The sequence below is a fragment of the Pleurodeles waltl genome, chromosome 6 (genome assembly GCF_031143425.1).
Source record: "Pleurodeles waltl isolate 20211129_DDA chromosome 6, aPleWal1.hap1.20221129, whole genome shotgun sequence".
In the NCBI taxonomy this organism is placed as follows: Eukaryota; Metazoa; Chordata; class Amphibia; order Caudata; family Salamandridae; genus Pleurodeles; species Pleurodeles waltl.
Window position 1 is genome coordinate 448,286,949 of NC_090445.1, and position 26,730 is coordinate 448,313,678.

A 26,730-nucleotide genomic window follows, 5' to 3' on the forward strand; every position below is an offset into this window, starting at 1 on the left:
CAATACAATATAAATGCGTGTACGCACATGTATATGTGTGAAATGCACACTAAGTTTGTGGGGTATGGGAGCAGATGGTATATCATGATTTTTCAATTTCAAATGCAGGCACATCTGTGTGGTAGCTTTACTTATATACATTGCCTCTACGGAGTTGAAGGAAAATATTTAAATATGCTTTAGTAGAATGGGGGGCACTGGATGTGAATTAAAGCTCAGTACATTTCTGAACGGACCTCTACCATTGCCATGCCAAAAAAAAAAGCACATAACAATGAGTTGGTCCACTAAATCCCCACAGAGGCGCTGGTTTCGCCACCACAACACAAAGATGGTTGTCTTGTCTTCCCAACCATAATTGTATGGTAAAACACCTAGCAAGCAGGGACAGCTAAAAGGCAGACATACAGCCTGGTGCAGCAGTGCTAAGGAATCTAGGAACTGGAATATTACGACAAGGCAGACGACAGATGGGTGAATGCCAGGGGCGGAGCACGAGTGGAAAAAGCAGACTGAAAAACAAATGGCGTCAGTGGCTTTGAGACTATAGTTAACGGTCCCTTTGGTGTGGACAACAGGGGTAAGTTAATATCACATCTTCCCAGAAGATTTAGGGTGACTGACAGAACACCGAAAGGACCCCTGGGCCCTAGCATGTCCAGAAAGACGGAAGTCGTCTCCTATTGATGACCAAGTACAGCCTCTGATAAAGAGATGCCGGTGAAGGAGGACCTACCTTGTAGCACAAGGAAGGTCACAGTAAACAAGCTTTAGGCATAATTAGTCTCACATCGTTCTTTGGCAAGTGATGTTCCAAAAGCACTTTGAAAGTAGTCACCAAAAGAATAAAAAACAAGCATTTGCAATGGAATGGGTCTCACATGTGCTCGAGTTAGAGCTGTTAATGTTGTAAATTCCTAACTGGACTTTTCTTGCCACCTAAATTGAAAATTAATAAACAGTTGACATAAGCAAGTCAATTCAAAGCACCACGGCTGCCATGAGTGGTAGCACAAGAGTTATTGGATCCCTGCGTGAATGTCTAGAAAGAATTGCGGCTGGGATGAAAGGCAAACCAAAGGGGGGGGGGGGGCATCACACGCTGTAACAGGAGGAAGTGGGAATTAGTGTGATGGACAACAAAAATGTTCACTTAGCGAAATCGCCTGGGAGGGAACTCAGTACACAAAGGAGGGACATTTCACAAAATGCATCAATAATAATTAAAAAAAGCACCAAAAAAATAAAAAGCATTTAAAACAAGCACACAAAGACAAAGAATGAATAGCAAGAGTGGGCTTGGTTAAAAGCCCACAGATAGATTACAACAGGCCAAAGCACTTGCACGCTCGGCCCTAACAAATGCAGAATAGACAGAGGTAAAAGGATTGCTACAACCAGCAAATGACAAAGATTTGGCTGGTTGTATCTGTTTCAGGACAGGGGAGTGTGTGCAATCTGAGATGGGTGTAAAAAGGAAAGCTAATTGTCAAGAGACTGCTGGTGATAAGCAAGGCCAGAAGGAATCAGGTCACAGTGGATAAGGGCTGGAGAGAGAACAAGAGAAGGCTGGTATCTGTTCATCCATTTTGTTCTTAGACCTGTGGGAGGAAAAATGAACAGGTGTGTAGTAATTTGAAGCGGTGGTTACCTAACTGGTGTAGAAGGGTTACCAGACACAAACAAATATTTTGTACAATCTGTGTGTCCAGCATGGGCCAGCTGTGCATTTCCACAACTTTATGCTCTTCATATCACTCTGCCAGCAAGTCTGGTTATTTCCACGCGTATAGAATGCTGTACAGACTGCGCTGTTGTAATGTTTTTCTAAGCAAGCAGTGCCACAGTAGGACTGGTAAGGCAAGCAGTCTGGCACTGCCCAATGGATTAGTACCTAAAAGGTTAACTCTGGGTCGCTTTATTTAAGGCCTCTGTTAACTGGTCCATGGCATGTTCTTTCCCTCATTCCTACCCTGCCAGGCCATCGCCCTGATACTATGATGGGTGGGGAAGGCTTGAGTATGAGATGCAGCTTCGCTGGTCACCAGGTGCTGCTCTGCCCCGTGGACTGTTCTCACCTTGGGCCCCTGTGGGGTCAGCCCTTCTCAGAAGCAGTGTCCTTTCCCCCACCCTCCTCCTCACTGGGCTATTACATTCAGGGCATTATGGGCGGGAAGGGTGGGAGTATGCAGGACCTCACCTGTGGGGGAGGGGGGAGTAATGACTGAGGATTTTGTGTCCATTGGGTCATCTTCATCTCAGCCCCCCTGGAGTAGCACCTATATGTTTTTCTTAAACCCTACCCTATCAGGCGACCGCCCTGAGGATATGGTAGGCTGGGAAGGAGCTGACTCGGGCCACAGGTGATTTTGTGGCCTTTGCCCCTTCATTCCTTTAGCTGGAGTGATAACAGCTGTGTGCTTCTCCTGACTCCATCCCCAGTCACCTTGGCCCCAGTTTCTTTCAGACCTTGGTGGATAGGAGTGTGCATTTGCATAGGCCTACTATGACACCATCTTTCCCAGAGAGAAGAAAAAAAGAGAGGCTGTAGCTAAGGTCAGAGCTGTCGACTTTCGAACTGGGAGCTATGTTAGAGGAGTCCTGGCATCGGCTCAACATCCTGTGAGTCTGGGCAAACTACTCTAAGCTTAACATTTTTAAAAATAATTTGATCTTGTGTAATGTAACTATTCGATCTCTCCAGTGCCCATGGGATGTATTCATACCATATAAAACTACAAAAATAAATAAACGACTATTTGCTCACGTTTTAAGTTTCTGTAAAGGCCAGAGCAAGATAACTAAAGAGGGCTAATTATATACAAACATCTGCATTCATTTTTAACATGGAGTTGAGCCTTTTCTTAATTTAACTATTAGCTGTAAGGCAGCTTTAGAACACAATTTAAGTGATTTTGCCTTATCTCCACTGTTTAAAACAGTGGTTCCCAACCCTGGTCCGGGACCCCCGCTTGGGTCCACAAAGCCTCGTCAAAAGGTCTGTGACTGCCTGGAAAATGAAATAATGTTAAAAGATCAATAAAGTGTGTATAAATAAAGTGCCTAAATGTACAATTGAACGTTAAAAAATAAATAAAAAAAATAAAAAAAAAATGCTGTAAATGTCAAGGAATTTGAAAATGGAGGCTAAAAATTAAATTGGGATTATCAGATTGATTCGTTGGAGCAGTGCAGGTGCATCAAGCAGAATACAGTGTGGAGGATGTGAGGCTTCAACTGAATTTAAAAAAGCTCCGACCTTCCTATTAAAATTTATTTTTTTTACTTATATTTATTTGCAAATTAAATAAAGTGTTATTTGATTTTGTGTTTGATGAATGCTTGTTTCTATAAGTTTTGTGCATGGTTTTGCGATTCAAATCACCAACAATGTTTAGGTTGGGAGCCGCGGCTTTCAATAATGACTCACTGGGGGCCCCTTGATTCCATAATGATTCAGTGGGGGTCCCCGGGTTCCGGTAATGATAAAGTGGGGCTCCACAGAATTCAAAAGGTTGGGAACCATTGGTTTAAAGTACACGGTGATCAGAGGAAAAAAAGCTGGCTTTGGGTGTTTCTTTATTTTCGTACCAGCCAGGACATTAAAATACAGATCATGTCGCTAGGCGGTAACCCTAGACTCAAAAAGGTGTTCTGGCTCTTCTTCCATTTTTGCTTCAGGTTTTTCACCAATGTTACTCGCTCTAAAAGCTTCAAGATGCTTATTTTAAAAAACATTTCTACCAACAAAAGTCTAATGACACTAATCAAATAGTGCTTCCTGAAAGGGCATCGTCCAGGAAAGTGGGCCACTTTTTTGGGACCACTCAGGCCTAATTATGATCCCAATCTAACCCTGAGCAGCACACCGTGAAGTTATTGAGGGAGTTATATTCTAGTGTGGATACCTCTTGCACTTGGGACGATGTAGCTGGTGGATCTGCATGTCGGAAGTCACATCGCCACCAGACTGTTTATTTAAAATAAATAAAACACTATGCAAAAAAAAGAAGCCACGCAGCGAAAATAATTAATAATCACTCCAAACTGGCAATAAAGACCGAAATGCCCGTAAACGTTAGAATGAAATATAATCATGATAATATGGATTATTCACAAAATGCACTTTACAAATGTAACTGTCTCTTGGCGCTTCAAGAAAAGGTCTATTAAGCAACCAAGTTATTTTTCCTCATCGTAGAAAGAGGAAGATTGTCATGTTCTGACCTGCAAGTTAAAAAAACAAATCTTGGCAGTAGTAGCATTAACCCTCTGGCCTACTCTAAGGAACTCGGAGCTCCCTGTTATACAACGATCTCAGTAGGGGGAGTTCAACAGGGATATTATAATTATCAATAATATTTCTCTACTTTCATACACTAGATAAGGGCTCAGACTCGCAGTGTCCTACCCGCTCCCCTGGAAGAGTCTCATTTGACAGCAAGCGTCTCTGTAATACACACAGCTTCTAGAAGCTTTCTTAGGGTGGCAGAGTTCTACAGAGTAGACATCAGATAGAACCGACGTATTCTCTTTCGCTAACTGCGCAAAAGCTGGTGATCACACGCCAACAAATTAAGACTGCAAGAGTGATAGCTTTCAAACAGCTCCACAAAAGAAAACTCCGCGGTCCAGCACCTCCACTCTCACCAACAATCCGGATTTGTTTGCTCAGAGCGTGGCTAACACCCACTTCCCACCCAAGGTAAACACGAGCCCCAGGCACCAGCCAGTCCTGCGAGGCGCGCGCCTGCGGCACGCAGAGCCACCCTGCAGAACCGCGCTGCTGCGTGACGTCCCTGGATGCATCCCAGGCTCCTCCGCTTCCAGCCCATCCCGGTAGCAGGTCCTGCCCGCCGCCACGGTCCCTGCCTTCTCATCAAGGCGATTGTTAGCCAACACCTTTCTGTGCAGCACGGAACAAAATAATCAAACCCGTCATCTCAGAACCAGAAAATCAGTCAACCCCGCGAGAAAAGAAGCCCAGTTTCCAGGGCAAAGTCAAATCAATGCCAGGTACATGTCAATGTAAACAATGAAACACGGATTAGTCAATTAGGCAAGGAAAGTTGGTGCAAAAGAGGGAAAGAAAATAACAGATGGTATTTTGTTAGATGGCCTCGCCTTTCTGTTCGTGTAAAACACCTGTCCAACCAGGCATGAAGGATAAGGGTGGCTGGATGGAGGCATTACTCTTAAGGAGGGCCATCACCAGCATTACTCCTTTCTTTAAAAGCATCATGGCTCCACTCCTCCTTTCCAAGAATCAAGACTATCTTGAACTTGATCTGGGAAGGGTCCCTGGATAAAGTTATAGGTTGGGAGCCACAATGGATCAACAAGGTTGCATTTTCCTGAATCAGCAATAATGTATTGGTTTGTGTTAGACTAGCCTTTCATTGAGACTTTTTTCTCCTATTTTAGGTCTTGACTCCACACAAGCCTTGGGGTCTCTCCCAGTCTCATCCATGCTAAGGCTTTATTCGTAGTGGTTTCCCGTGGTTCACCGTATTGAGTTTTGGTAACTTCAATTATTGGCTTACAGTCCGCTGCCTCAGGCTATACCAGTTGTTAAAGGGCCAGAATCCCTATAACAAAAGAGGGCATTCAACAACAGGTATGGCCCGAGGCAGAAAAGCTACAACGTTATCAGAACAGTCCACCCACTCTGGGTAGAATGTTCTAAAACAAAAAGGGAGAAACAGAAAGAAGAATATTGGACGAGAAGGCATATACCAGCCATTATTAACCCTGAACCACTTAATCGTCTTCAGTGGAGCTCCTAGTGTTCTAGTATGCTCCAAGTATGTTGCCTCAGTCTTGGTTTAGCCTCTATGTTTGGTCTATCTGGACAAAAAGGCATTCATCTCGATTCAATTTTATACAACACTAAAAGATAAGATTAGAATAGAAAGGCCTACTTAACTCCAAGAAGTTACTGTTTTGCCTACATACAGGTAGTGAATTCTAGAACATTACTAAGCTTAAAAAGAAAAGTCTGCCCCATGCTCTTGCTACATGCCCATGTCTAATAGATATTTTCCCTATGAATAATGAAAATTAGTTTATGCACATTAATACCTTTATTATTGGGTGCTAACCCATAATGTTTTATGACGGATTGTGAGTGATGTCAATTTCACTGTCACGCTGCCCCGACGTCAGTGAAACTTACAAATGTGAATAATAAGCACTTTCAAAAAGACAACAGTATCTGCTCCAGCTGTTGCATTAAGGAGCAATTGCAGCCTAATTTGTTTCCTTATTAGAATAGAACCCATTACTAATGCAATACAGTATTCAATTTCTCATCTTACTGTAACTCCAAGTATTGTAGGGTGGCGTGATTTGGCTAAAAAAAAAAAAAGGTCAAAATTATTAAATTTTAAACATTAATCACCTGAAGCGACTACTTGATATCTGCTCACTCACAGATCGAGCATTGTTAACATTACAAACTGTGATTTCTCTTTGTCAAACATAATTCTAATCCACACCTCATCAGAAACATCATGAAAATAATTTATTTTTGAAGGCTCTGTGGAGATGCAATAAGTAGCCAAGGCGGCAACTGGGAGAAAATCTCACCTGGACTTTTGGATTTAGGAGTTGGTTTTCGGACATAATTCCAAATCCCAGTAAACTGAAGTAAGGTAGCCCAAGCTGTCTCTGTGAATGGGAGAGGCTCTCCCCTTTCTGAGGCGTCCTCCATGCCTGAAGTAAAGAGATAGTAAGTGGTGTGTACAGTGCACTAATCCTCCTAGGTCACCCTGATGACAAACCTGTGATTTAATGTTCCTAGTGTTTGGCCAAACAGGTCAGGTCTGCCTCAAAAGTACCAAGGAATGTTTGAGCCCACACATGGGAAAAAGTGTTGTTACACAATTGACCACGCTTTGGTGTAAATCCATTTAGCATTTTGAAGGCAATTACAAAAATAAATCAAATTATGATACAATTTACACTTTACGTGGACGATAATGCTCCTGTAAACTTGCAGCCAATATTAATATGATTTCACAGTTGCAGGTTGGTGGCACGAAGCAAGGTTGAAGGCAATGGCATGTGCCCAGTACCTGAAGTACATGCACTTCATGTTAAATGTTGCTGAACACCACAGAGTAGCATAACACTCTAGAAATGCAATAGTCAATCTATCATCTAAAGTGCACAACTAATATACCAGTGTGCCCTATGGCCCTGTATTGTGCCTTTTTGTGAGCCAGTGGTTAATGGGCAGTATTCCGTGTAGTACTGTCATTTACCAATGGTGTCACCGAGCCACCAATATTAATGAAGCTCTAATGGATAGCCAAGTTACTCACTTTAGGGATTGGACTCTAGAAGGATCAAACGTAAACTATCAAAGCTGCAAAACTCAAAGACATAATAAAGTAAATAACAGCCAAACTCAATACTTAGCTAGTGCTAGATTTTCAAAAAGAGTAGGACGTTTACTGGTAAATGTAAGGAAACTTAAAAATACGATGACAAGACGAAAACCAGGAAACGATTGGTCCTTCTGGTGATGTCACAAAGACGCCAAACCTTGTTATAACATTTAAGCACTACATTTTCTATACAAGAGGCTCCGTAGCCGAAGAGGTTGGGGGTCTCTTTACTGAGTCAATGGCGAGTGGTACAAAACAAAAAGCATAAAATGTAACAGCCTTGCTGCAATTCGTCCAACTCGCTGCTTCAGTGGTCTTTCTCTATAGATTTACCACACAATAACACAGATGGCCGTAATGCAAGTTTACAGTTCTAAAATCATGAAAACCATCTTCATCCAAACAAGGGTCCCATATGAGCAGAGTGTATGGTGAAGTATTATAGTGCCATTTTCCATAGCTAACTTGGACTCACAACCAGACTCCAGCCAGGGCATAGTTTGTTTTCAGGATAAGTTAAGGGTCCAACTGTATTGAATTGCTGTTCTATAGGGGCAGATGTAATAGCAGGTCAGTGTGCACTGTAGTATCCTCCAAGACTACCAAACATATGAAAATGTAGGTGTCTACTCCTTGAAGATGGTCGGTCAAACTTTTTTGGTAGCGAGGCACCCATCAGACAGGGACAACCACCGGACTCAAAGACTACATCAGTTCATAATAACACTGAATTTTAAGGTGAGGGGCCAACCACACTAAAAAGGACAATTTCACTTATCATGCAGGCTAGCGTGCTAGCTCCACAATTCCAGAATTGGACAGCTGGCTCTACAAGGTCTAATCAGCCCTCATGCCGGAGGGTGGGAATGCTAGATGTCTTCTGGATGTTCCTGGGTCGAGATTGGGAGATAAAGTGTATAGGGGGGTTGGAAATGGTGCAGCCTCACCAGTTTTGCTGCAGGAAAGCATTTCTGCTATGCCTGGACCCAGGAGATGCTTTTCTGGGTGGGCTATGTTCTTTGAGTCACCCTCCATGCAGATCTTCAGTCAGACTTCCAGGGTTAGAGTCCTCACAGCGTAGCCCTACTTTTCTCCACTTTTTTACACGCGTTAAGATGTCACAGAAATGAAGGATTGTTGCTTTCCTGATGGACAGCAGTCACCAGTACAATATGGCTCCTGCCCATGTGTTTGCCTAACACCGATGTGAACCGGGACAATAATATCTAGACTATATCTGAGTTTCGGTTAGCGGACTAGAACGACAGAGGGACTTAGCAAAACTTATTAGGTTTCGCCTGTACAGCTCTTGTGCTGCACTTGCAAAAAAAAAAAAAAATCTTTAAAGGGACTTGGGGCCAGATGTACGTACTTATTTTCATGTTGCAAATGGCTAGATTTGCAGAATCAGGCAGTTTGCAACATGAAACTAGCATTTTGGCAAGTACCAATGCTATTTCGCGATTCAGTGATCTATTTACCGAATCGCAAAAAGTTCGCTATTTGGAACATGCGTGCTGAGGGCATCCCTTCCAAATAGAGTCGCAGTGGTATGCAAGGTTGTTTTGCAACCATGAATGCGGTCGCAAAACAATCGCAGTTACCACCAACCTGAAGTTGGTGATAACCCATCCGCAAACGGGAAGGGGTCTCTATTGGACCCCTTCCCCTTTTTGCAAGGAAGCAAAAATATTTTTTTCAGAGCAAATAGTGGTCCCACAGATCACTGCCTACGCTGAAAAAATGAAGAATACTTTTCTTTTTTGTTCGTTTGAAATGCATCACATTTTCCTCTAAGGAAAACGGGCTGCATTTAAAAAAAAAAAAACTGCTTTATTTAAAAAGCAGTCACAGACATGGTGGTCTACTGTCCCCTGCAGGCCAACATCCCTGTGAGTGTGGCCATTCCTAATGGGGTCGCAAATTGCAACCTACCTCATGAATACTGATGGGGGTTAGGTCATTTGCAACCCCATTGGGAACTGCTAGATGTGTCAGAGACCCATTAGTACATTTTATTTTGCGAGTCGGAAGAAATTGCAATTAGAGACTCGCAAAATGGAATGGCCATACATCTGGCCCTTAGAAACTAGCTTTACTTCGCCCATTACTTACCTGAACTTCTAGTTTGTTCATTCAAACGTTGCTTGAATTTACTTGCTTTGTATTGGCTAGCAGGTCACTTCCTGCGCTCCTGTTCTGCTTTACAGTCGTGTGAAGTGTGGCTGAAGTACACCCTCTGGTTTTTGGTGATTGGTTACTTGTTAGGGTTTGTATGTGAAAAGATGAACTGAACGCAATTCAATTCACGTTGAAATGTGTGTAAACATGCCGCCCATTTTACAATGGAGTATCAAGTGCAGACACAAATCAAGCAGCGAATGGGCTCCTATGTTGTATAAGCCGGCAACAAAATGTGCATTGTATAGGCCTATATCCTTATTGAATGTGGAGGCAAAGATACTGGTCAAGGCGTTTGCCACCCAGCTGCAAGCGGTTATCACCTCCATAGTCCATCCTGATCAATCGGGTTTTATGCCTCGAGGAAGCACCCGGCTTAACATCCGTTGACTGTACAGAGTGCTCCACATGACAGTCACGGGGGGCACCCAGGGAGCCCCATTAAGCCCTAGACACCAAAAAGGCATTTGACAGTCTGGAGTGGGGATACATGTTTGCAACGCTTCGCAGGCTGGGATTTGGCCCGCGGTTTGTGCATGGGTTAAACTGCTCTACCAGAAACCACTGGTGAGAGTAAATGGGGTAACTTCCCATCGCTCTGAAATGCAGAGGAGAACAAGACAGGGATGCCCGCTTTCCCCCCCCATTTGCACTGGCCCTTTAACCGCTTGTAGCCTAAATCCGACATGAACCACTGGTTTCGGTAATCCCGGATGGGGAAGGGTGGAAACAGTGTATTTCGCTATACGCGGATGATGTACTACTTTATTTCACTGATCCAGTTCTCTCCATAGACAGGCTACTACAAATCTTCAGCATCTTCGGAGAACACTCTGGGTATTATATTAACTGGGACAAGTCCCTTTTATCCCTATAGCAGGGGGAACCCCCTACTCTGCTTCTCCACGCTAATATTCCAGTGGCGCCTGATGGTTTTAAATGCCTGGGGGTATACATAACCAGAGACATGCAAGAATTCCTCTGGAAAAATGTGTCCCTGCAGGTAGAAAGATTAGAGAGAGATGTAGAACTCTGGCGACAACTACAGTTGACATTAATGGGCAGGGTAGCTCTATCCAAGATGATGACCCTCCCCCGGCTACTACACGTGCTTCAGAACACCCAGGTGGTGATTCCAAAAGGCGTCTTTCAGAAAATCGATCAGACCTTGAGATCTCCGTTTTGGGTGGGGGGGGGGGGGGGGGGGGGGTTCCCCCAAATAGCACTGAGGAAGCTCCAGAGGGGAACTTATATGGAGGGCTGGCTATTCCAGATGCCCGGATGTACTACTGGGCGACCCAACTGGTGGTGATCAATGAGTGGGCCTTTGCGGTATCCGTGGAGCCAGCCTACAGGGTAGATAGGGAGGCGATTGGTACCTCGGGCTATGAGAAAGTCCTATACAGCCGGCAGGGGCCCTGGACTTACAGACTCATACCAGGACTGTAGTGCGAGCATGGAGAAAAGCAAATTATTACCTGGGGGAGCAGGAGGGATTGCCTGCACACGCTCCACTCTGGACCGGAGAGTAGGAAGTGAGTGTAATGAAGAGGTTCACCAGATGGGCCTTGATTGGGATAGAACACCTGGGAGACGTATGGAGGAATAACAATAGGATACCCTTTAAAGATCTGTAGACTGAGTTTGCCTTGCAAGATGCGGAAAGATAGATATTTGTGATTGGGTCACGCGCTTCATAGCCACATACACATGGGGGAGTAAATCAAAGCTATGACACTGCTGGAAGACAGGGTCCTCACAGAACCGCTGCCTGAGCAGGAAATCTCTACAATTTATAGGAAACTTACCAACAACTCCCCTAATCCAAATGAGTGGCTGAGGGTGGCATGGGAGTAGGACGTAGGTCGCATGGCTGAGGATGAATGGGCCGACGTCTTGAAAAGAGCTAGAAAAATTGCAATTTGGATCCGCTTCCAATTGGTGCAGCTTCGGATACTGCACAGGTCTTATCTTTCCCGGGTAAGACTGTAGCCGTCAGATCTGTGCGGGAGAGGGTGCAAGATGCAGGGGACATTTTACCATGTACTATGGTCCTGCTCATAGATGGTTGTTTTGGAGGGATGTGGTGGATGAGATGTCATGTGTGATAGGAGGCACTGTCCCGATGGACCCCAGATGGCTGATCCTATTGATTCCCGGGGAAAATGCATGGAAAAAAACCCATCTTATATGGCTGAGGTTAGCAGCAGGAGTGGCAAAGAGGAATGTGGCCAGGGCATGGGGAGCATCCCTTAGACCAAGGGTGGGTGATTGGGTGGCAGATATGGACTGGTGCTGTAACTCCGAAAGAGTGGTCTACCAAAGTACGGGTTGCCCAGCGAAATAGGACAAGATATGGGGACAATGGAACACTTCCCTGGGCATGTGAGGAGAAGGAGGGGGCCTGAGGAAAAGAGGGAGGCTGTAAGGGATACAGAGACCGGATCCAACTTAGCCTCGGAGGGAGGGTGGAAAGTGAAAGTGAGCTAAGTTGGATCCGTTGGCCAAAACTCCTGAAAAGGCTTAACACTCAGTTGCACCGGTTCACCAACTGTAATGTCAAGTCTGTTGTGTATATGTATTGTATGCCACGCGGTGTTTAATAAAAAAAAAATTGTAAGAAAAAAAAAATATATTTAGTGTGTTTGTTTCCTAAATTACCACTCACTCATTTTTAAAAGTAAAGCCATTTGTATAATTGTGCTACATTTTATTTCAAATGGTTATTCTCTCAGTGACTTATTAGCAGGCAGTCACAAGAGTAGTTATCATGCAGGCACTAGGGTCATGATTTAAATGGTGCAGCAGGTGCAGTGGCAATTTACTAACTACACATTACTATACTCTAATACAATGTCATATTAAATAAGGTACAAGTTACGAGTTTGGAACCCTGGGATATTAATTCAACATACATCACAAAATAAACAGCTATTAACAGTTTGTCAATTTTAATACAAACATTATTGTACCCTATTTCTAATACTTATCACCCAATTAGTAAGATAGAATGCAAAAAAACAAAAAAACAAAAACAAAGGGGAAACCTATTGGCTTTGCCAATGCTTGTTCTCTCTTCCTTTTACTCTGCATACTTTGTATCCGGATGGAGTCAGTGTCTACCTGTTATCCCGCCACCCATCTGCTTGCGTTGAGGGGTGTGCCTCAAGGATCTACTTTTTCCACCACTGATTTTCAACACGTACTCAGCACAGCTGTACGACCTTGTGGTGTGTTCAGTGTCTCCATCCACCCATATGCACCAATGACATGCAATTACATATTCCGTTTCATCAGAAAAGAGATGCGCATCTTCTGAAGACTTGCCTTTCCATGAGTGAGATACTTAGAGAAACTCCCCATTGATTACTCCAAGAAATGATCTTATAGCACTGGCCAAGCGCAGGACGGCACTACATATCTTGGATGTTAATGCTGACTAAAGACAGTGATGGAATCCACCAACACAGGAGTCCGTGATCCCCCTTTTAAAGTAGATCTACGATACTCATTATGTGGTCCAGGGGCCCTTGTCCTCCGCATTTGGCCCTTCGAGAACAGCAGCACGGGGCTGAGTTTACTTGTTTGAGCACCAACATTCAAAAATGCTACAGATACTACACAAACATGCAAGCAAATATTTACTCAGTATCTTAATTAAAGGAAAAAGAAGCAAAGTACACGCCCTGCGCCAATTTAAGGGAAAACCTTTACGTTTTGCAACAAGCAAAAATATGATGAAGTCTCTTAACAACTCAAAAGGGTATTTTTCCAAGTGGAAGTTTTTCGCCTCAGTGCATCAGATTGTATCACTGCATTCAGCGACATTTATAGGAAGTGATAGTTTTCAAATATAAATTGAGCTACATTCATACCTTCCCCTCATCTCGATCTATAATACCTTTAGTGAACAGCGAAGCAAGTTAGTTGTCGTGCATACTCTGTACCTGGCACAAGTTACTATACATAACATTCTAGTCTATCAAAACAAACACGAGGTTTTTGTACAGCATACATCCTAAACTCACATATTTCAACGTGATAATGAACAAAGAGTCAAAGTGAAATAAAATAATTGCCTAAGATCACACAATGTTAAGAAGGGAAGCGGGCATGAATGTCAGGGGGTTCTGGTTTCTCCTGCATAATTAAGCCACTAGGTGGGTATCTCTTTCCCTGCATCGTTTTATATCAGAAGTGATTACTTCGTCTTTACTTCTTGGCACATTAAGGGTAGACTGTGGGTGGCAGAATCCACACGAGGGCTCTGTTCGTTTTATGCATGAACATCCACGAGAACCTCGAGATGAGCCAGAGCCCGGCGTTTGCCCGTGCTTGGCGCAAGCCTTCAGTGGCTCAGCCAGCTCTCATATAATGGAAAATAAGGTGACAAATGCATAGGAAGGACATGATTGGGTCACGATCAAACAATGTGGTGAAACAGGACCATAGTGCAGGACTCCTTCTTTAAAGGACCATAACTTTCTAATCACACCACATTTTAGTGAGCTGACTTTGAGACAAGGTGTGCTCTCCTCCATGGTAAGATCAAATGGTTGCTGGCTGTTTCCTTATCACATAACACTTACGATTTTTTAGTTTGACGTAAGTTCTTCCTATCTCTGTTACTAAAAAAGGAATCAGGAATTATGTTCAGAAAGTCATTGCCAAAGAGCACACAATTTTCAAAAGGGGTGGCCGAGTATTAACAAACAACCGGTCTTCTGGTTTCATAGCTTACATCTTGCACATTACACAATACCTTGGATGTGATTTTATGGGACTATTCACCAAAAAAATGCCACAGTGCTATGGAACCTGGCCAGACATTATTTAATACAGGCGTTCACAACCAGCATATTTTGGCAAAATGGTAAAGGCAAAATTAAAAATCACATCTGCTAGTGCCATGGCTAAAACCTTCCCATTGTACATGGTCTGGTGGTAGAAGTTGAGCGTTTGTGCCTGCTCACCTTGGTGAACTGTACACCTTGTTTGCCAAGGATTTTTATAGTACTTGCTACCTAAACTGAGACCGTTTGCAAGTCCTCTTAGTTGTTACAGATAATCTACAGATGGCATATGGACAGTGAGAGGCCAGAGTAATAAGAATCCATTTCTTTAAATGTCAATAATCAAGGTAATTATTGTATGCACTTGATTCGCCAAACGTAGCAATAGCAAGCAGAGAAGGCTTACTCCAGAGTGTGGGCGAGGGATAGCAACTCACCTACAGTCTGACATTTTCAAATCTTGATATTTTAAACAAAAAGGGCATCATTTTAGTATGGACTAAAACCCTCAACTCAACATCCTGTGATTCTGGGCAAATCACAATCTCTCCATACTTTAAAAACATAAAATGAATGGGTCCTTGTTTAATGTAACTAGTGCTCATGTAAAGAGCTCCAGTACTTTTGGGGTGAGTTCTATATAAATTCCCCCCCCCCCCCCCCCAAAAAAAAAAAACTGCCAAGTAAAAAAAATAATAATAATTATATACACACACACATATATATATATATATATATATATATATATAGTTCGCCCCTCCCCCCCAGCCTAAACCAAACTCCTACCCTGCTTGCACTAATGTAGCCCTGGGTCACATTACAAAGCATAATTTTGGGCCTTTGGGGAATTGTTTGAGTACCAATGAGGCAGATTAACCCAGTTATTCCTTCCAATAGTAATCATTGATCTTCCCTAATATGCACTGCTCACAAATGAAATAGATTACACACTGCAGTGTGTTACATTTCAAGAAACCCTCCCTTGCTTGTCTTCTAACTGATGGAAGCAGGGACGTCCTGTTTAACAAGAAACCGGTATCTTTCAAGGTTTGACACTCCTGAAGTACTCAAATATAGATCAACTGCGGGACTTTTCTTCATCAACACAATTTCGGAATTAAGCTGCTTGCCTATCTCTGGATCTGTTTCTTTCTACTTCGGGGAGGAATCAATACCAACTTCATCACCCCTGGCTTGTAGAAGGCCTGCATGCTGCTTGCACTGTATCCGAGATAGTCTTCTGGGGTGGGCGTGGCATTGTAGCCTTTCCTGTATTTAACATGGGCGCTGGTTCATCAAGTATGAACCCTATTTTTATTTTATTGGTATTTGGCAGTGGTTAAAAGCAATTGTCCACTTCCTGGCAAAAGTAGACCACGGTAAGAAATGCTTTACCAGCCGGTCACTTGCTTATTTTGTCTTTGTTTGGTGTTTGTTCAGAACTCGGTTTTAATACGCCTTATCACATCAGCAAGCACTTCGTTAGCCGCTTGCCAAGAACCGCTCAATGAAAAAAAAAACACCACACAACAACAACACACACACACACACACACACACACACATACATACTCGCACAATTAGCAATGGATTGTTGAAAGGTGAAGCATGCCATCGAATACGGAGAGTAATACATCAGTTATACTCATTTTTGGATACAAAACTGGTCTTTCCTTGGTTTTCAGCGCTTCTATTGAGCCTGGAGAAACGCCCTGAGTGGTCTGAGAACTCGGAAATAAAGGATTGCTAGTTACCACCTCTTTCAGAAAAACGCGTTCTATATTAAGCACTTCTTGCAAAGTACACAATACTAACAAAAACTTAAACAAGGAACCTAGATATCAGGAGTCATTATACAGCAAATCCATCACCAGAAATCACTTCACCTTCCAGTCAAGTCACACGTTATAGCGTCTATCGCGTTAGAGTTCACAGCGCTTTATGGCTACACACGTTTACAGTATTTTGCAGCTATTTTACGGATTACACCAGAACTCCCGGCGCTTTTCAGGAGGGCTGCACACTATGTCACACCTCACAGTTCATCACGGGCTACACATTATACAAATATCTCATCAGAATTCCTAGCGCTTTAAAGGCGGCTTCACGCGCGAAGTCTTTAAAATGCGCATACAGGTTACAAACAACTTGTGCAGTTGTTTTAGACTTTACAGCGCTTTAGACAGTTGCACCCACTCTGCTCCCAAAGGGTCTTCGGCTCGACGCACTCCTTAATAGTAAAATATAAAACTCGTGTTAATCACCGCTGCACCAGCCGGATTCTTGTCCCCAGCGCCTTTGGATCCTCGGTCTCGGGGGCCTCGCCGCCTCCCAGCCTGGGCCATCGGTGCTGTCACCAGAAAGGAATCCTGCTGGGCAGCCCGGACACAGGTGAGGCGCCCCGAGAGGGACGGGTACCCGTCTGCCGCGAGAGTCAGTCGGATCCCGCTCCAGGCAAGGAGAGAGCTTGCAGCAGAGAGGCAGGTGGGGGTGGCCACTCTGGCCCCTTACTCCCTCGCAGCCGGGCCCGCCAGGTCTTCCTTCAAAGCGGCTTGAAACACGTTTGCGCCACACAAAGAACCGGCAACGACGACGTCGAGGAAACACATGAAATCTCGGCTTAGGTTTCACTCATTTCAACTTTCACAGCTTGACAGGGTGACTCAGCCGCGCGGTAAAGGTTACACCTTTCCACGCTTAGTCACTGGTGTACATAGGCTCGGGGTAGGGACCTCTCCCGCCCTGGAGGCACTGGGTCAAGCAGGCGGCCTCAAACTCTTCCACAAACAGAAAACGGGGTTCAGTCACGCGATAACAAGCTTCTGGCAAAACAATAGGTCTCGCCTGTGTAAGCGCTTTAGGCTATCCCGCTGTGTTTAGCCATGTTGCACTCTAGAATGGCTGCGTTCAGCATGGCTAAAAGTGGCATAGAAGAGAGGTAAGTGTTAGAGGGGAGTGGAGTGGCGTAGTGAACTGGATGTTTGTGGCGTAAAGTGGAGAGAAGTGTTGTAGAATAGAGTGGTGTAGAGTGAAATGCAATGAGTATATTGTTGTGGTATGGAGTAGAGTGGAATGGAATACAGCAGAGAGGTGTGGAGGGGTGTACAGTGGAGGGGCGTACAATGGAGTGGCACAGTGTCGTAGAGTGTGGTGGCATAAAGTGGCAAACAGCAGAGTGGAGTAGTGTGTCAGTGAAGTGGTGTAGAGGGGAATAAAGTGGAATGGCGTAGAGGGAGATGCATAGAGTGGAGTAGAGTGTCGCAGAGTTGAGTGACAGGAGCAGAGGGGCCTACAGTAGAGTGGTGTAGAGCGCTTTAGAGTGATGTGGAGTGTCGTAGAGTACAGTGGCATAAAGTGCAGTGGCGTAGAGTAGATAGTGGCGTACAGTAAATAGTGGGGTAGATTGGAGTGTACATGGTGTGGTAGCGCACTGCCATTACAGACACATTTTCAATTGAAATGACCATGACATTTGCACACACATACCATTTTACTAATAAAACAGTACAACACAAAATGTGTGGAAATGCCATCACCTAGAGTACGGATTTGTTTTGATTATATTAAAATATTTGTTTCCAGCATTACAAAAGTGCTTCATTTGCGCTTTCCTAATTATGATATATTTTAGAAGTTCATTTCAGACATTTACATTTTGTTGTGTGCTAGAAATAAAGCTTTTCCTTTCACATCGCCAGATACATCCTCTCATTTTAAAGTCAGAGAAAGAAAAGTAAACAACAAGCTTCTTCAGAAGATAGAGCCTGATATTTGACCTCTTTGAATGCATTGCAAATGTGACAAGATAAGAACAAAATGTATTGGGCCGTTTATAGAAAGTGAGCATTTAGGGAAGAATACAGTAAACAGGATATGCTCCTTGGGAAGGACTAACAAGCTGGACAGCCTAAAACAAATAAAGCCAGCTAATACAAAGCAAACCACTGAGTTACAAACCACAAAAGACGGAGTGCAATTTTAGGTCAGCGTTCGGAATGTCACCAAGATGTTTTAAACAAACAAGACAGCTGTGCTGTCTGGTATGCTTCAACTGAAGAAGGGAGCAGAAAGAACCTTCTGGAGCGGTCTGAATGTGGAATGGTTTCAAAATGTGTATTTTATGGAACAGCTACCAAAGACACAAATCTAACACAGAAGTAGTTATATCCACTTTCCAGTGCTTAACCTAAGCTGGTGGTTGCAAGTGGGACCTCCCTGCACCAATTTTTAGGAACCAACTGACTTTAATCCAGAGCAAGACAGAGATATACGCAGAAAAGGGAAAGGAGGAGGAAGAGAAAGACAGACAGACAAGCAGGGACAAAGGAAAAAAAAAATAGGTATGACAAAGAACATGAAGGAGCGTGGAAAAGAGACAAGAGAGTCCAATTGTCGATTAAGGAGACATGGGGTAAATCAAGACGAGGCAGCCTTGGGATCTAGCACCACAACATTCAATAGTTAACTCAATCAATCAAAAGGTATTTTATTAGATTTAAAAAAAAAAAAAAAAAAGTACAGCAACCCAAAAAACTTCAAAGAATGTGTGTTAAAAACAATAAAATCATTGCCAAATATATTAAAACTCCATACTTTTACAATATCAAGTAGCACAATTTAAAAAAGGAACCAAAGGCCACACAGGTATAAGGGTCAAATAATACCTACAGGAAAAATAAAGCAGGCCTACGGAATCTATAACTGTGCATCATCAAAGCTGGTAAAATAAAACTTACAAAAAATAACATGAAGTGTTAGTTTATGTCATAATGTTTCTCCTCAAACATCGTTTTCCTCTCAGCCAATATTGGGAGACAAAAGAAGACTCCATATAGTACGGAGTCTAAATCTCAACAGTAGCGCACACTCCCAACGGTTAGATATAAGCTGCTGATACAGAGCAATACCAGTGGAGGTTGGCAAAGGAATATGTGGTCTAGTAGTAGGTTTTTTTAAGATCAACTTCATCCCTCACCTGCCGGCTTTCGTGATGGACCGTGCACTTCAGCCAGGACATGTCAGACTTGGTAACACTTTTAGGGTCATTAAAAAGGGATTGCCTGCCAAAATGAGAAAAAAAGGTCTGAATTGACATAGGCAGGCCAAGGAATATGCCTGCTCTGATCACAATTCACACAATCCATAATTACTTGTTGATTTAAGGTGGCCTGGGTATTATTCCAAATTGACAGCCATAGTCTCATAAGAGCAAGTCATACTCAGTCCTCCGTATAACTCAAACCAAGCTCTATATGGCAAACAAAATTAGGACAATAAGGTGGTTGGGATAATAACCATTGACAGAAGAGAATTTCTTCTGACTGAAGGCTAGCAGCAATTGTAAACTCCCAAATGCCAGCACCATGAGCAGCCGCTGGCACACACTGTATTATAGAGCACACACTGTGTATTATAGATTTGAAGGAAGACCACTATTGGTTTTCCCCTCGACCAAAGGAATTAAATTAAAGACAGCACCAACCGCCTGTGAATTGATCGGATGCCTAGCAATAATATTAGTGTTCCAAGTTCTGGTGGAGTCGAAGTAGGCTCCGCAGTAAGGAAAACTGCTCACAACTGAAACAATAATTTGCAATCCAACGGGCCTCACATTGGCTCAAGTTAGAGCCATTAGCATTGTAAACTCCTAACCGGACTTTGCGTGCCACATACACTGAAAATGAAATGATAAACAGTTTCACATAAGCGAGCAGATGGCCGCGAAGCAAACACACAAAAGGAAAGAGAAGTTAGCTCGCAGTGAAACATATCTGCAAAAGTGCAATTATCTATGTTACCGGCAAAAGTGCCATTATCCATGTAACCGGATCAATGTCATGCAAAGCGCGCAACTACTGCCCAGCGAGATTGTGCTGCCTACGAAACAAAGAGAAAAAGTAGTCTAGAAACCATACGAAAACATGGAGCCTCGTATGTTTTCAGTAGTTGGCCGGTGCGCTCCAGGAGGGCTAACCACTGGAAAAGGCAGGACGTATGCCTGCCTTTCACTGATCAAATCAAGTGAATTTTAAAAGGCAAGCCCACGAACCAACCAAAACTGATGGGTGTGGTTACAAGCCCGAAGAGAGATAACAGGGACAGAGCACTTTGCGCACTCTACCCTATACGTGTTACGGTTACAACAAATGCGCCTAAGACTTTGTTTCCTAGCACCACAACTCATAATGTGGGACTTGGAGTTAATGTCCATCTCAAGATTTGACATTAAAAAGGAGGAGGACTGTTTTGACTGCTTCAAACTGCAAAGTATCTGAGCAAATGACAAGGCTTATCTGTCTGTGGGATGTCCTGTCCACTTTGTACCAACTAAGATAGTTTATATTTAAGAAGACTAATAGAAGTACTAGAAGTACTAAAATGCATCCCTGGAAACCCCGGCCATGTAGACCGTACAGCTCAGAACACTCTCCGTTTAGTATGAATCAAACCTCAGCTGATAAAACGAAAACTGTGCAAAAAATTAACCAAAGCAGCATCCAGACCGTTATCTAATAACACATGCCACTGGTTGAAGGCAGTGGAAAGGTCCATAAAAGCTAGGTTTAGCAGAGGGTGCCTGGCTACCACATATTTGCCTTAATCTTCACCTTCTTATAGGTACTCTAGTCAGGTCCTCCCAAGAACCATACCAACAGGAACTTTAAATGTTTTATAGTCGACCTTAGATCTCATTCGGTGGAAGATCACTCATCCGAGAATTTTGGCTATGTCAATGAGGGAAATAGGATGAAAACAAGATCAATTCCATTGCTTTTTTGAAAATCAGTACAATTATAGAAGCAGCCCAAGATGCCGGCGGTGTATAATCATCAAGCAATTAAAAAGATTTGTAAGTTAAAAGGCCCACGTATCCAAGCTGCACGTAAATACATCAATTGGAACGGAATCTGGTCCAGAAGCTTGCTGGAAGGACTTTCCAAGAGCGCTGTAATTACTTGATCCAAGGTAACCCAACTACGTGTATTGAGCAAAGAAGCAAAAACTTTGTTAATGGCACCATTATTTCTACAATATACTGCAGACAAACGTTGTACCCAAAAGACTCCTGCAAAGTGCAAATTCAACTGGGTCTCACTGCGAGAGGTGCTCCTAATACCATTTACAGTAAACCAAAAGAGCTTTCTATCTCTAAGTTTGTTAGCTTCAATTCAAATGCATACGTTACTGGCACAAATCTCCATCTTTCTCTCCAAATGGGTGTATTTGTATCTGGCCCTGCATTTCCTGATCTCATCCATGATCTTTGGCTTAGTGCGCAAGACATCTCAAACTATGATTGACCAAGAAACATGCAGAATCAAACCACCTTAGGTGTCTACTCATCAGGACCTATGTCGGGTTTCGTGAGCAACAGTTTCACCTTCGAACAAAATTCCACATAAAACCAAACTACAAGCGCTGCACCCTGTGTTTCGGTGAGATAGAGCTCAAACACCCCCATGTTATCCCTATTTAAGTTTGCTGAAAGGGTTACGGGTTGTGCATCTTCCACACCAACTGATTAACGTTTCTGGGGACCATCTAAGCGGTGGATCCATGCCAGACTGGGATTTGTGTGCCAGAATAGTCAGTGGAGAGGGTGAGGGGGTTATGAGACCTGATACACAGACCTTGCTATTAACAATCGGACTAATCAGGGACTTGGACAACACAATGCTTTCTATAATGGATGTGCAACCTCTGCCAAAGCAAGTCGGGTTAGCAAATGAGTATAATTTATTAACACTAAACCAGGTTCCGCTCCATAATAAATGTACCAAATTCATGGCCTTTCATGTTGATCCTGGGGGGAGATAGGACAGAATTGAGGATCTGCACCTCCACCAATGCACCTCACAGCGGTCCTACAGTACAGAACGAAGCCATCCTTGGAATTTTTAAGTGCAGTGGCTATGGGGTAAATTGATTCGTCAAGACAGAGGGACTAGAGAAACTGCATGTATACAACTAGACCCCCCAAATAAGTTACAAACCCTAGAATGCAGAGACATTTTTTAAATTAATTACAAAAGTATCACTCCCAAACTGTTTTGGAAGAAACCCAATCCAAACAATACACCTCACCTGCAAAATCTGATCGAAGTTGGTTAAATAAAAATTCAAGTTTATATAAAGCTACAGAGTTACCTTATTGTTAAGTTGGATATGATTCTCAGTTACTCCTTTGTCCAACGGAGAAACATTTCAAGCTCATTTTTTGGCGCTACTTATATTTCCTCAACTGATTTTGATCTAGAGCAAGACAGAGAAATAGGCAGAAAATTGGGAACGGAAGAAAAGAGAAAGACAAACAGTGATAAAAGGCAAACATTAGGGATGTAAAAGAACCTTCAGGATTGGGGAAATGAGGCGGGGAGTGTCCGATGGTGGGTTATAGAGACAGGAGGTGGGATCAAGAGGAGGCAGCCTAAGTGCTTGGCACCCAGACACTGACAGTGCCAGTCTCATGCTTCTGAGCAAGAGTTCGGACCCCAGCACTTATTCTTTCACAAATTAAGCACTGGTACCAAACAGATATTAGAAGCAGTAAATATGGGACAAGGGCACCACAGAATAGGAAACTGCACTGACAGGCCATGGTGACAATAAATGGCTACATGTCAATTTTTTTTTTTATATTTTGACCCCTACCTTGTAGACAACAATGCTTACGGCTACATAATAATACGTAAAATTAACAGTTTCCCCCAGTCAAAAGTTATTTTGAAAAGTCTGGCTGCAGTTCAAAACTGCAGCAGTCAGGTTACAATAACACAGAAGGGCTTCCTTGTCACACTAGTGGATGGCACGATTAGTGCTGCAGTCAACAGGTGTCATTTAACTTTCTATGCCACAAAGGTATTTTCTGCACCATATACTATGGCTGTATAAAAAAGTTAAATAAACCAATTAGGAGAAGACCAACTTAAATATGCTTAAAAGGCCACAGCACATGCACTGGGCTCCGCACAGCAGTGCCCCAGGGTAGAGTCTAAAACCAGCAATACAATTCAGACAGAAAAAGAAAATGTGGGCAACCACACAAAAAGAGGTATTTTCTCACGATGAAGCAGCTGCCTCTTCATGTGGGACTCCTCTATGTGGAAGGCATCATGATATCTGAACAACTGTTTGATCCTCACTCCGTTATTCCATCTGGATGTGTAGCAGACACAGATAGTGTGTGGGATGTTAGCATGGCTTGTCTTCTAGAGCATTCTCCACAAATCCATCTGAAGCTTTCTCTCTGTATTTTTTTGGCGCAGCTTTTTGGAGTGGAGCGCACAGGATCCTTCTCCCAGAGTAAAAGGGTGCTCTTTCTCTCTTGAGGACACTGGTCGTCGGTGGGGTTATTCCAGTGAGGGTGCCATGGCGTAGACTGTGTTCCTGATTCCTTGTGATCAATATCTCCCTAAACAATTGCTGCACCATCTTCTGGGTTTGGGGTGCTCTTAGTCAGGAGATTTTTCTTTTGGTCATGCATCTCTCTCTCCTTGAGTTTGTTTGCTTTGGTAAAATGATACAGCTCATTATTCGGTGGGTCTAACTATGCACCCATCGGTCTCCTGTGGTGACAATAGGAGTCAGTGTATTAGGTTAATTTCAGGTTTCCTGGAGGTCCAGGAATGATGGACACCAGACAAAAGAAAGATCATGCAACTGGAGATAGCTCCAGGTCGTCTGGTAGTGACGTTTGGCATTTGCCCATCGGTTCCTTGGAGCTTGTGCATCGATTCAGATGCAAAATACCGTTGACAAAGCCTACGTCAAAGCAGGAAGTGATGATTGTTTGACCATGTGGTGGACCAAATCTTTTAACAGGAAGAGACGTCTATTCCTTATTTGTGAGTGGTGCATCTGAGGGGTGAAAATCAGCAGGTGGATCATCTCAGCTGAGTTTACCTATCCTCTCGCGACTATTTTCTTTCTGACATGGTTAGAAAGAACATTAGTCTGCGATTTCTCCCAACAGCGCCACAAATATGGACCTCTTTGCCTGCTGCCACAAGAGATAATCAGCTGGGGATTTGGTTCTGTCCTGCCTTGGAAAGTGGATGCCCTGGTGGCTTCGGAGACTAGTATATACATTTCCTCTATTCTCCATTCTCTCAATTGAAGAAAACTTTCAGATTTAAAGGCCAGAAGTGACTGTGGACCTCTCTTGTGAAGTGCACAAAGGATGGTTACCAGGATGCTAGCAGTAGAAGTGGAACTGGTATGGATGCCCTGGGTGGTTCCAAGTCCTTTGAGCCCACCACTCCTGTTCAGCCTTCAGTTGTCCCGATTAGGGTTACAGGTTTGGAGGCTTAAAGGCTGTTGAGTGTAAAGGGGGCATGGCTCACAAGAGATGAGGCCTTTTGGCGCTGCTGAAGTGTGTGTTGGACCTGGACAAGGCTAATCACCACTCTCAGCAGAGGAAACAGTGATTTAGCTCCATCACGGTCTGAACACAAGACCTACAAGGCACCACGATAACTGAGATCAAATAAAAATCTGCCAAGCACAGAAGCACTCCAAAGGCAGCCAAACTCCGATTAAGAAGAAAAAGCTCATATTAGAACCACAGTAAAGGCAAGCCATTTTTTTCTTCAATTGTATGCGACATATTTGGCTAGAGGCAAAGGTTCTGCAAGAGTTGTTGGGCCCTAACAAAGGAAAGGAATTTTGGCTACCGTGCCAACTGCTGGATGGTCAGATATGGCATTTAAACCGTTTTCCCCTTCCAGACCCTCTACAATACATTTTTCTGAGGTGTTGAGCGTGCACAATGCGCTACGCGAAAGACCAGTGTACCCTGTCAGGCCGGCTAGAAAGTAACCTGGCCAGCCACAAGCCCCACGGCACCGTAGCCAAGGTGTCCGAATAAGCCTTTAATGTCGTTTAACAACATTTTGATCCCTTATAAGAAACTGTTAATCTTTCCTCCGGCAGGGCAACAGGCGGGAAATTTCACAGATTGCGTCAGGCGCGACGCCAGCAACACCACCGCCCGCGGCTCTGCAAACCATGACACAGCTGCCAAGTCCATCTGCAGCCGAAGACATGGGCACTGCCCGCTCCTGCCAACTCCAGTCGAAGCACTGTGGAACGTTACGAATCGTGTCAGTGAAGAAACCGAGTGGTGACTAGACGGTCATCAAAATGTAAAGGGTGGTAGCGCTATAGCAGGCCCAATCAAAAGCCCGACTGGTACACAAGTTGGCACATTATGTCTTCGGCTCTACTGGCGATCAAAAGTTATAAAACGGTCTCCTCTTTGAAGCTCCGGGGTTAGCACCATATCATAACAATCACAGCCAATCCAGGCTCCTAGACCAGGGACACAGAACTACTGACCGATAAAAGCCCCCCCCCCAACCCCGGCCTACAGGCCTGCATAAATCATGTACACGCCTCCAGCAGCTAAAACGCCGAGGAACGACTTTACCAGGCTGCCTCGAGATGCGAAGGTCAATTTAATTCTAGGATGAAATAAAGGTGTAGAATTGAGGTCATCAACTAAAAGAAACAAGCATTGGCAAAACCAGTAGATCTCGCCTTTAGGACCCATTTGCTTTGTCAATGTTTTTAGACAGTTTAGTATGGCTAAATAGGACAAAAAAGACCATTGTGTCATTCTGTAAGCACCACGTTTAAGTGAGCCTACATAATAAAGGGAACACGTTTTTTTTATTTACCGATCCAACGTGGTTGGTCAAAAAAGAAAAGAAAAGTGCAGAAGCATCACGGGCAAGGGTTGAAACAGCATGGAGGGCAAACGGGTCGCAAACAGACGAGGCGAGCAACGTAGAGCTGGGAGGAAGTAGAAGCACATTGATGTGAAAGCAAAGTGGAGGAGAGAGCAAGCGCATCGTAGAGGTGGTGGGGAGAAGCACACTGACCAGAGAGCAGCATGGAGAGGGAAGGAGAAGTGCATTAATAAAACAGCTGGAAAACATATTCACTCTCATGAGGTACTTAAACAAAAAGCGCCTGAAATGTAGCAGTGAGAGGACACAATGCATCCATGCTCCGGGGTCATGACAACACAAAGAGAGGAAGCTAACAGATACCAAGCAAGCAGATACAAATGATAATTAAGCCAACCAATGGAATATAATGGACGGCCTCTAAGCCCACTATAAGCGGACTATATGTCTCAAAACAGGCAGCATAAGTGCTTTCTATGAGAAGACACCTAGAGAGGGGGAGGCACAGGAAGGTGCAGCAGGACACTATCCATATCACCACCAGGCTGCCTTCTGGTGCGCCATGAAGGAGCAGCAGGAGGAGGATGGGAGAGAAGAGACAGGGTGCCTGAAGATGGAGAAAGCTGCTAAGACGATGTTCCCAAGTTGGGCACGGAGACCACATGGAGCAGATATT

At 43.7% G+C, this 26,730-nt stretch overlaps 1 protein-coding gene across 3 annotated transcripts in view; it reads right to left on the reverse strand.

The window, feature by feature from the left end:
• Window positions 1-26,730, reverse strand: part of SLC45A3 (solute carrier family 45 member 3) — a 137,264-nt gene that overhangs the window by 52,850 nt on the left and 57,684 nt on the right. Inside the window, exon 1 of one of the 3 annotated variants that reach the window (XM_069238561.1) lies at window positions 16,629-16,926. The exons of the other annotated variants lie outside the window; for them this stretch is intronic. The gene's annotated coding sequence lies outside the window, so the exon portion shown is untranslated. Of the gene's footprint in view, window positions 1-16,628; window positions 16,927-26,730 lie in introns of those variants that run through there. 3 annotated transcript variants of the gene reach the window in all.